Source organism: Camelus ferus, chromosome X (assembly GCF_009834535.1).
Source record: "Camelus ferus isolate YT-003-E chromosome X, BCGSAC_Cfer_1.0, whole genome shotgun sequence".
NCBI lineage: Eukaryota > Metazoa > Chordata > Mammalia > Artiodactyla > Camelidae > Camelus > Camelus ferus.
In genome coordinates, this window is record NC_045732.1 from 76,173,198 (window position 1) to 76,184,425 (window position 11,228).

Sequence of the window (11,228 nt, forward strand, 5' to 3'; positions counted from 1 at the left end):
AGAAAGAACAATAAAAGTGGTGTGGGTGTGGGTAAGGGCAGAGAGTAAAAATATAACTTGACCTTACAAATATCAAGATTGATTATAAAGCTTTCATAATTAAAATAATACAAGTGTGGACAAATGGATTAATGGAGCATATAGTCAGCCTAGAAATAGATGCAAGCATCTATGGAAACTAGGTTATAAGGAGTTTGCATTCTCAACCAGTTGTGTATAAATGATATTGAAACAAATGGTGTTTGACAGAAAAAAAAAATCAACCCATGTTTCACACCACATGTAAAAATATAATCCAGATGGTTTTAAAAAGTAAATGTAAAGCAAAATTTTAAAAAGCTTCAAAGATTTGGAGAACATCTTTTATGATCATGGGATAAGAAAATATTTCTTAAGTATGACCAAAAAATCAATTCATGAAGGAAAAGATTGATAAATGTAACATAAAAATCTAAAATTTCTATATGATAAAGGATCTCATAAACAAAATAGAAAGACAAGGTGACATACTAGAAGCAGATATATGCAACATATAAAACTGACAGATAATTAGTATCCAGAATATATAAAGAATTCTTACAAATCAGTAAGTAAAAAATGACAAAACAGAAAAATAAGCAAATGTGGGTTGTTCTGCATGTTGTTTTTAGGTAGGATATGAGGAGAAATGAAGCTGGGGTTAGACTCAAAGGGAAGATAAAGTTTATCTGTAATGCTTTATTTATTTCATGAAAACATATCTGTTTTACTTTTTACAGTATTCCTGTACACTAGAAGTTGATACATTATAAATGGACTATATTTCAATTTTTAAAAATCTGAAGCAGAAATGACAAAATGCTAACACTTGTTCATTCTGAGCAATGTATACATGGTTATTTGCTCATTTTTTAGATACTTCTCTGAATTTCTTTCTAAATATTTTAAATTCCTCAAAAATAAAAAATAAACATGTAAATAAAATTAATAATAATAAATTTGAGCAAAGTGAAGAAATAAAAGTTAAAATTATAAATAGCATCTTTCCTGTATACCAGCCATAATCAATTAGCAGAAATAATGATAGAAAGATCCCCTTCACAAAATTAAAAGCATAAAATAAATGTTACTGCTATTATACTCTATACAGTTAGACAAATTGAGGCTTAAAGATCACACAGCTACTAAGCAGAAGAGCTGAGGTAATAAAAAATATTTTAAAACTGCAATAATATTTAAACTTTGCAACTAGGACAAGATGAGACAAACCAGAATAAAACCCACTATATGTAACAATATATATATATGTTAAATATGGCATCACAGAACAGTGGGGAAGGATGTATTATTCAACAATTGGTATTGTGAAACAGATGAAGAGGAAAACAATATAGAAACTTACCTCACACCACACATTAAAATAAATTCCAGGGGGATTAAACAATTAAACATAAGCAATAAAAATAACCAAAAAAATCTATTTAAGCACTTATCCCATTTTGGACAAGGAAAAATTTCTTAAACATGAACTTAATCAGAAAAAATTACAAATTACAAATGAAAATATATAGAGATATATATATGATTACATAAAAGTTAATTTGTGCATAAGAGTTAATTTAAAACACAAGCTTGGAAAATATATTCCACATATACCACAATAGAAAAATGTGCACAGGTCATGAATATAGTTCATAGGAAGGAAACAAAGTGACCAAGAAATGCAAGAAAGTATCCATGCTCACTATAATAAAACTGTAAGATATCGTTTTGCCTCTATTAGAGTGGTAAAGATTTTAAAAGAATAACAATAGCCAATAACAATATATGTTTCCTAACAGTAATTAGCCATCTTAAACAGTGGGACAACTTCACATATATATCAGAGCCTTTAAAAATTTAATATCCTTAGGCCCAGTAATGCTTATAAAAACCTATATTAAAAAAATCATTCTTTCAACAAATATTTAGTAAGGATCTATGATACATCAGACACTGTTCGAAGTACTGAAAGATACAACAATAAAACAGAAAAAAAATCCCTGTACTTGAGGGGCTTACATTTTAATACAAGGGTTCAAACAGTAAATAAAGAAAATATCTATCTAGTCTGTTAGGTGATGATACAGACTACAGAGAAAAAAAAATAAGGCAAGAAGGGAAAATAGTAAGTGTTAAGGGAAAAGGGTTTGCATTTTTATGTGTAATTGTTAAAGAAGACCTCGCTGAGGTGACACTGAATAAAGACATTGAATAAAGAGGTGAGGTTCAAAGAAATAAAGATTTATGTACAAAGGTATCTATTGCAAGGCTATTCACAATAACTTACAATCAAAAATAATTTAAATGACCAATATGGGATCTGTTAAATAATTTTGGTATAAATTGTACAACTGAAAGTTATGTAGCTGTTAAAAACTGTTTGAAGGCTGTTGAATCACATGGGGAAATGCTCACAATATAATACCAGTGGAGAAGCCAAATAGAAAATAGTTCATATAAGGTCCTAATTATGTAAACATGTAAACATCTGGAAGGAAGTAGAGCAAGTTATCTTTGGGTACTTAAAGGTGATTTTTGTTAACTTTTCTCCAAGTTCTAAATTTTCTATTATGAGGCTGTTTTATTTTTATAACTAGAAAAAAACAGTTTAAAGGTAGGTATTGCAGCCTTAAGGTAGATTAATAAGAGTGCAAAATGTTTTACATAGTGGTGCTAGTCAGCCATGCCTTGAGTACTGGGTCCAGATTTGGACATTATGTATTAAGGGTGATACTGAAAACTGAAATATCTCGTATAGAAGATACTCAAAATATAAGTCATATGAGTTCTTCTTGTACTATTTTAAAAAGTTATTTTATGCTATGATCTGTTACATAATTCCATCCCCATCCACCTCCCCTTCCCTTCAGGAAATCTATGTAATACTTGATTTCTTTTAAGAAATCATTTTTAAACAGAAAACTCGCCCTTCAAAATATACATCCTGGAGATTTTTATTTTTCCTTCCACTTACGGTAAGAAGACATACTGTGTATAAACATCAATACTTTAAAATTCATGTTTGAAACATAAAAAATATTTTCTATTACCAACCAATATTTCCCTTTACCACATACCTTCCCCCTAGGAAGAGACTGCCTGGATCATTACATTTAAGAACATGAAATAATCACCTTGCCTCTATTTCACAGTAGACGGCACCATTTTTCTCCAGTATTCTTAGTTTCTTTCAAACCAACAATAGTAGAAATATCATCCAATATCCAGATTTACTACAGATTTTAGAATACAGTCAGTTCTTTCCTTAGCTTTCAGGACAGTCATGATTTCAGCAATCTCGTGAATGGAACAAGGAAAGGACCTTCCTGTGATCTCTTCCAAACTCTGTGAGTACTTCAACCAAAGTTAGCAACCTTTAGGAATTCCATATAAAATCCTTAGTGTTGCTTAAATAAATGACTGAGCCTGAACTACCTGTACAGGACCATAAGAATGTAGTACAGACAGAGCATGAACTGTATAGAACCTTACAGTTCATGTAATCCTACCCTCCTCATTTTACAGTTATGAAAACTGAGGCTCAAACAAAATAAGTGATTTGTCACAAGAAAGTAAGTCAGCATCCAAGCCCGGACTAGAATCTAGACTAGGCTATCTGAAATTCAATTTTAAGAGAGATCTTTCATATCTGATTCTTTGTATTTATTTCTTATCAAGTGCCTCTTTATCTAACTCGTTGAATGGGAAGAACTGGGGATCTGGGAAGACTACTGGCTCACTGAGAGTTCCAGTTAAGCAAGATGACATATAACTTGGTTTTCAAGTAAGCCTGTGCTCTTGTGGGCTTGAGGCTGGAGGGAACCTTACCTTTCCTTAGAACACTATCACCTGCCAAACATCTGCAAAATCGATATGCATCACCCAGTCTTAACTGTTAGTAAGCACTGTGAGCATCAAAGTGGGGGAGGACTGTTAGAAACTGGGTATCATTTTTCAGTACTCAACTTTGGTAAAAAGTCTAACAATGTTGACCACACCTTCCTTCTTAAAGGAGTATATTTTCCTCTACACACTCATCACAATGCATAACTATATATTTTAATAGTTTGTAGAATAATGTCTATCTATCTATCTCCACGTTTAAACCATGAGCCCCAAGATGGCAACAACCATGTCTATTTTGCTTACCATTACATGCTCCATGCTTAGTAAGTAGTATGTATTCACTAAATATTTGTCCAACCAATGGATGAGGCCTCTCCTCTCTTGGCTCTTTCATAATACTGTACTCTTCCAATTTTCTTTCCATATGTCTGACCTCTCTTCCTTTGTAGCCTTCACACAGGCTTATCTTTGTTTTCCCATATCCTAAAGATAAGCCCAAGGAAGAAATCCTTAGATCCCTTACTTCTACTTCAAGTACTGCTTCTGTATCAATAACTCTCGAATCACTTTTTCCAGCTAACTTCTTTCCAGAACTCCAATCCCACACTTTTTTCCAACTGTACCCAGGGCCTCTTGTTGAGCTATAGCAATAGAACCACTTGCATGAACTCAGTCAAATCAAATCACTCCATCTCCTAGGATTAGTTTGTTTATCCATAAAATGAGGGATATAGGGCAAAGTCCTAATTTTCCAGGCTAGCATTCAATATTATTTATAGTCAAGCCCTCCAAATATCTCACCAAACTTTTCTCACATACTTTCACCATACCCCAACACAACTAAGCTCCTCACTGTTCCCAATACGTGCCCTCTGCTTTTCTGGCCTCTGCCTAGAACACCTTTCCCACCCCACCCCCCAAATTCTGCATGTCCAGAGTTTGTCCAATTTTCAAAGCTCAGTTCAAACGCCACTTCCAGTAAGCTGTCTTTGATCTCCTTGGCCGCAAGCCCTTTGCCTCTCTTTTATGAGTGTGGATCTCATACTTGTAGTATTATAGTTGTTTGTATAATTTTTCTCCCTCCTTCTTGACTGTGTCATCCTGGAAGCCAGAGGCTATCCCTAAATCAGCCTGTGTCTCTCACATTGCCTTTGGTCCATAGCAGACACTTAGTAATCTTATGTTGAATGGATTCAGTTTAGGTCATATCAGTCACCCTGCTTAAAAGCCTTTAATCAATCCCTTTGTTTCTGGAATAAAGACCAAAATCCCTACAATGGCCCACTCCAACCACCCCAGCTTTTGTTCAATTTCCCAAATTCACTATGCTTTTCTCATCTCAGGACCCTGTGCATGCTCTTTCTTTCATCTAGAAAACTGTTTCACCCCCTTCAACACCCCCACCCCACTCCCATGTCTGTACTCAGCCTTAGTATCACTTCTTCAAGGAAGCTTTTCTTAAACCCCAAGCTAGATCAGTTTCCTCTGTTATATACCTTCATAGCTCCACCCCCATATTTTCTTTCATAACATCTATTGCTGACTGAAATAATAAAATTGTGTGATAATCTGATTTATGACCTTTTCCCCATTAAACTATAAGCTCCAAGTAAGGACCATGTCTGATTAGCTTACCTTTCTAATACCTGCACAGTGCCTAACCACATCACTGAATAAATAGCTATTGAATGACTGAATTGATGAATGACTGAGTTAAAAGTAAAAATTTGAGACTTAGAGTATAAAAAATTTTTCCTGGCTTCCTATAATTCCTTCAAAGTAAAATCGTGATGACAGGTAGCTATCTGGGACAGGTAAGCTGGCCTTCTATTTATCACAAGAAATTTACAAAATAGGATTAATACTGTCCCCCAAATGCTGGAAGAAAACCAAAATTACCTTTTTTAAATGAATATATGACCCCAAAAGGCATAACTAACACCAAGTGGTCTGTTCATTTAACTAAACAAACATTTATTAAGCACCTACTCTACACCATGTACTAGGATAGTTGCTGATATTACAATAAACTGGACTGATGCAGCCCCCTACTTGCTTGGAATATATAATTTAAGAGTGGAATTTATAGAAGCTTTTAAAAAATCCTTTATGACAGTCACAACACCCAAGTAATGCTATTTTGCAAGGATAGTAAGTTCTCCATCAAAGGAGATACTTAACCTGAAGGTGAAAGATCATCTGGCAGGGATGATTTAGAAATTATAACTGGGCCTAATCCAGGCCTCTTAAATTAGGTATCCTAGACCAGTGCTGCTTAAAGTGTGGTCCAAGGATCAGTGTTTGTGAATTTTATTACCAGGCAGCAACGACCTAAGTATGGAAATTGAGAATACACACAAGTGCAGAAATTGAGAATATGCCTTTACAAAATGTTGTAGCAATTTGAAAAAAATTAATTTTATGCCTGCTGAATCTAACAATTAAAATGTGAACTTATATTTTGTATGTCTTTTATCTTCTAGTAATTCATAGTTAATGTATTTTACTAAAGTAACCATCTGTGTTGGATTGGAAACATTTTAAGAACTGGTCTTTCACCAAGATAGTTTGAATAGCACTGGAGCAGTAGGTTAAGGATTACCTGTCAGCTTGTTAAAATGCAAAATCTCAGGTCCCACCCCATCCCTCTGAATCAGAATTAGCATTTTAACAAGATCCCCAGGGGATTCTTTAGCCCATTAAAGTTAGAGAAGAACTGGCCTACAGGATTTCTGAAGCCCCTTAGAACCCTGAGATTTTACAATTTACTTCAGATACAGAATTGAAGAGCTGAAAAACCCTTGGTGATGAAGTCCACCTTATCACTTTATAGATGGAAAAGCTGAGGCCCATGCAGAGAAAATCACGTGTCCAAGGTAACCGGCAAATTTGCAGAGCTAGCAATAGAACTCAACTTTCCTAATGCCCTTAATACCTGTGTCAGTTTTCCATCCTAGCACACTGCATGCTCACTCCTATTCCACCCAATCCTACTCTGTACCATCTCCTCAGTGATGTCACTGTTTCTAAGATACTTTCTGATATAACAAGTTGTTTTTCTATCTTTTATATACTGTGTGAATCTCGAATCACGACAATTCCAAGTGTCTACTTTATGATAACTGCCCTTAATCCTTTCTTTGCAAATCATCCCACATGCCTATTATCTGGCTGCTATATGGACATACTGGGGCTTCAGAAGAACTAGCACCAATTCCTGGTTTTTAAGAAAAGAGGCCTTTTTTGTTCCCATCAGTCCATTGGATACCAGACAGCAAGCTTTTCCAAAAGAGAACATATAATATCAAGGCTGCTTTAAAAAACTGAGTACGATCAGCTTGTGACTGACAAACAAGAAAATGGGGTACTAGGCCATATTAATAAAAGTCTAGTCTCCAAAATGAGGCAAATGATGATCCCTTCCTTGTGGTTCTGTCAGATCCAAGGCTTGAGGGGAGAGGTATGACTGCTCTTCAACTGTCTGAGGAGCTATTATTAAGGAGAAGCAAATTTGTTCTAGATAGTCCCAAAGAACCAGTGAATAGAAGTTACAGGGAGACAGATCTTGGCTTATAATGGGATTACTTCCTGTGACAATCAGAGTTACTCAAAGATAGAAAGAGCCACCTAATGAGCTCTCTGTCACTGCAGAGAGTTCAAATAGAAATCAGTCAATGAATTGGATGCTTAGGACAAATTCAAGAACTGGGTGAAGAAGTAAAGGTTAATGACCTTTAGGGATCCGTCCAGTACCAAGATTTTAGTATTCTAAAATTTTCAGAACAAGGTGACTCTAAGCTCTCAGAAAATAAGAGCAAGATCTGGTCCTAAAAGGAGCTGATTCTGCTGGACATGAGATGGATGACGCCATGAAAGTGGAAAAGTGGAGTCTTTCCAGGCATTCTTTTCAAAGGAAAGCAGGCTGTCCAAGGAAAGCCTTTAGGGCAGCCCCTCCAAAATACCCAGATGAGGCTTGACCCCACAATGGCCAACCACTATGTGTCACTCTAAGTTCCTGTTACTTTACATAAAGGACTGTACTACTTTCCAAAAAGAAAATATTGCCAAGCAGTACCCTTCCTACTATACCTACACTTGCCTGACAGATAAAGGTGGAAAATTCTCCCCAAGAAGGCAGTAGTGCTTAATGGTCAATGCCATGCATTCTAGAACCAGGTTTCCTGTGTTTTAATTCCCAATTGGGACATTTAATTGCTTAACCTCTCTGTGCCTCAGTTTCCTCATTAGTAAACCAAAGACAATAACAGTATCTGCTTCATAGCGTTAATGTAAGAATAATACACATTAAACCCTCAGCCCAAGATCCAAAACATCCTAAGCACTCAACAATGTTAGCAATTAGTATTGTGGGTATTATAATTACTACTATGGATACCGCAGTGTCGCCAACTCAAAAAGCCTCCATCAAGCAACCAGATCTCTCCCCCTACCAGTTCACAGGGGCTTCAGCCAGCCCCTGCATAGCCACAAACATCCAGAACCTAATGACCCTCATAAACCATACCATTCACACTAGGAATCCTGGCCCTTCACCCTGCTCTCTAAATCCAACAGCCACCCCTCCCCCAGTCCTCCTGCCTATACCACCCGCAGCCACAGTCAGAAGAACAGCAAACTGGAAATCTAGTTCTAGACAAACCATCAGGTGTTTCTTCCCTCCCAAGGACCCAGCTGGACCTAATACCATACCTACCAGTGGGAGGGGGTGGGGTACCTGAATCCCTGATCTAGCCCGGCAGCTCAACTACCTTGGGATGAGGAGTGGGCAGGCAATGGGACTTCCCACAGAGAAGCAAGGGAAGCCTCCCAAGTTTGTGAAGGAACTCAGGCCCAACCCTACAATGAGCCTATTAAAGGAAGAGGGGAGGTCTCAACCTGCTTTCAAAGGAAACAGTTATTTACAACTTTCTACTCACTTGCATCTGGGGGAGATAATAGGGAGATGGGGAAAGGGTCTGCACAGTATTCTTCTTTCTCATTTATAGCGACGAAAAGCAGCTGCAGAGAAAGAGTTAAAGGAGAAAGGAAGCTCCAGCCATTACCCCATCCCTGAGCCTAGGGCTTTCTGGGGGGGTCATGACAGTGCTTTCTGCTCTGGCTAGGGGCTCCTCGGTGGCTTTCTGCAGCAGCTGCCAGGCCCCCCAAGCAATTTGCAAGGTCAATGCTGACCTGCTTCCAAAGAAGAACAAAACAATTCACTGACAATGAAGCAAATAGCGCATACACCACATCGCAACCCCTCTTCCACAAATCAGGTTTTACCCCAGTGCCTCCCTGCCCAGATGCCGACTCTGGGCTTCCACCAGCCCCACTGGGGAACCCAGGATAGCATCACAGCTGCAGAGCATGTCTCGCCTCCCTGGCCAACCCAAGGAGACTCTCAGTATGGGGGAGAGATGCTATCGCAAAGGAGACCTGAGCCTGGGGGAGGGGGAAGGAGGGAAAGCTATGTTTCTTACCAAGCGCCACAGTCACTTCCCCGAAGCGGAGAGAAGGATGAATGAACTGAAACAAGTTGGAGGTTGAGCCCTCGCAGAGCTCAGCTTCCTCTTCTCTTTCTCTGGGTCTCTCTCCTGGTCCCTCTCTCGTCTGTCTCTGGTTTGCTCGCTAGCTTGCGCGCGCTCACGCTCACACTCCCTCCCTCCGTTTCTCTCTCTCCCTCTCTCCCTCCCTCCCTCCCTCCGTTTCTCTCTCTCCCTCCCTCCCTCCCTCCCTCCCTCCCTCTCTCTCTCTCTCTCTCTCTCTCTCTCTCTCCCTCCCCCTCCCTTTCCCTCTCTCTCTCCCTCCCCTCCCTCTCTTCCCTCCTCCCCTCCCCCTTTGCTGGTTTTGGATTCACCACTGCCTGGTGCTGAGCACGCGGCTGTGCTGGGGCTCAGAATACAGCGCTGCAGGGCTTTGGATCTGTGGTTGCTTTAGGAAAGACTAAAGTAGTATTTTATTCTTTAAGGTACCCAACAGAGAAATAGAGGGGGAAGCTCAGAGAGAAGGGGAGGAGCAGAGGAAGCAAGGGGAAGAGAAAGACAGCAAATGGGTAAGAGCAAATAGGCGGATAAAGGAAGTATGGATTACCATAGTTGATGTGTGATGCTTACTAGCTGCTTCAAGACGGAAGATAAGTGGTCTGTCTCCCTTACATCCCTATGGGAGCGCCTTCTTAACCCAGGCTCCAAATAAAGATTTGACAAATCTGTCTGTTCACATTACATCTCTGAGGACAATAATGAGCTAAAAAAATTTTTACATCAAAGAGGTTGCCATTCCCACTCCACTAAGAAGAAAAGGTCCAGCCACATTAATCTGTCAGTAACCTAACTGCCACCTCCACCCCCAACCAAGTAGAAGTGTGGACCCAATACAGATCTGTCAGCTGGAGCTTACCTCCAGGCAAAACAGGCAAGCAGCAGGACCACAATGCTTTCCTTTCAAAAACCTCTGAAGGGAATATAGCTGTATGTGTGTTAGGCTACATGTTAGACTGCACAAGGGGGAAGAAGGGAGGGAAGGAGATTAATTAACTCAAAGTATTAAAAAAATTATATTCGTATTGAGCAGAGAAAAAAAACCTGAGCAAAGTACAGTATCAATGCAAGAGAGGGTCGAAAAAGAGCTAGACTAAGAATAAAAGAATTTAGGTTTCAGTCCTACCTCTGAAAATGACTCGACTATTACCTTTGACAAGTCACTTCTTCAATCTGGCCTTCGTTATCCTCAATGGCAAAATGAATGGTGATGGATGTACATGATCTTGAAAGATCTTTTCACACATAACAATCTAGGCTCTAAAACAGGAAAATCCCAGGTGAAGGAGGATTTGATCTGTGGAGAGTGACATATAGACTACCAAATTTCAAAGGTTCTCCAAAAGTGAGTCTCCAAATGGGACCCCCAAATCACACTGACATGACATTCCATCTTGAGCATTTCAGGGGCAATATGAATATGAGCATATGTGTAAGGAACTGCTCCTATCAAAGAACCCAGCCTCTACCTACATATAATGATTAATACAACAGTTTTCTTAATTAAACCCCTCAAACTATTGATTTTCAGCCCATTTAGTCAGAGAACCAAAATGGTCCTTTAGGGCGTGTGATTGAACATGTGTTATATTGTGTGTATTAAGTATACTGGCCTCAAGATACATACAGTGACTGGAACATGGAAGGCATTTAAAAATTTTCCTACAGTGTGCTATTTCTATCTAAACCACTATCCTATTGGGTTCCCCATCAAATTCCTAATACTCTACTCCTATTCATTGAGGCACCTGTGCTCCACTCTGACTACATGCTTTTTCAAAAGCATATAGCCATATACTGAGTACATAGAGAGATAGGGAT

At 38.6% G+C, this 11,228-nt stretch overlaps 1 protein-coding gene across 1 annotated transcript in view; it reads right to left on the bottom strand.

The window, feature by feature from the left end:
- The window catches only part of LOC102507127 (gamma-aminobutyric acid receptor subunit alpha-3), a 164,192-nt gene extending 154,654 nt beyond the window's left edge, over positions 1 to 9,538 (bottom strand). Inside the window, exon 1 of the mRNA XM_032475188.1 lies at positions 9,348 to 9,538. The gene's annotated coding sequence lies outside the window, so the exon portion shown is untranslated. The remainder of the gene's footprint in view (positions 1 to 9,347) is intronic.
- Between the last annotated feature and the right edge of the window lie 1,690 nt (positions 9,539 to 11,228).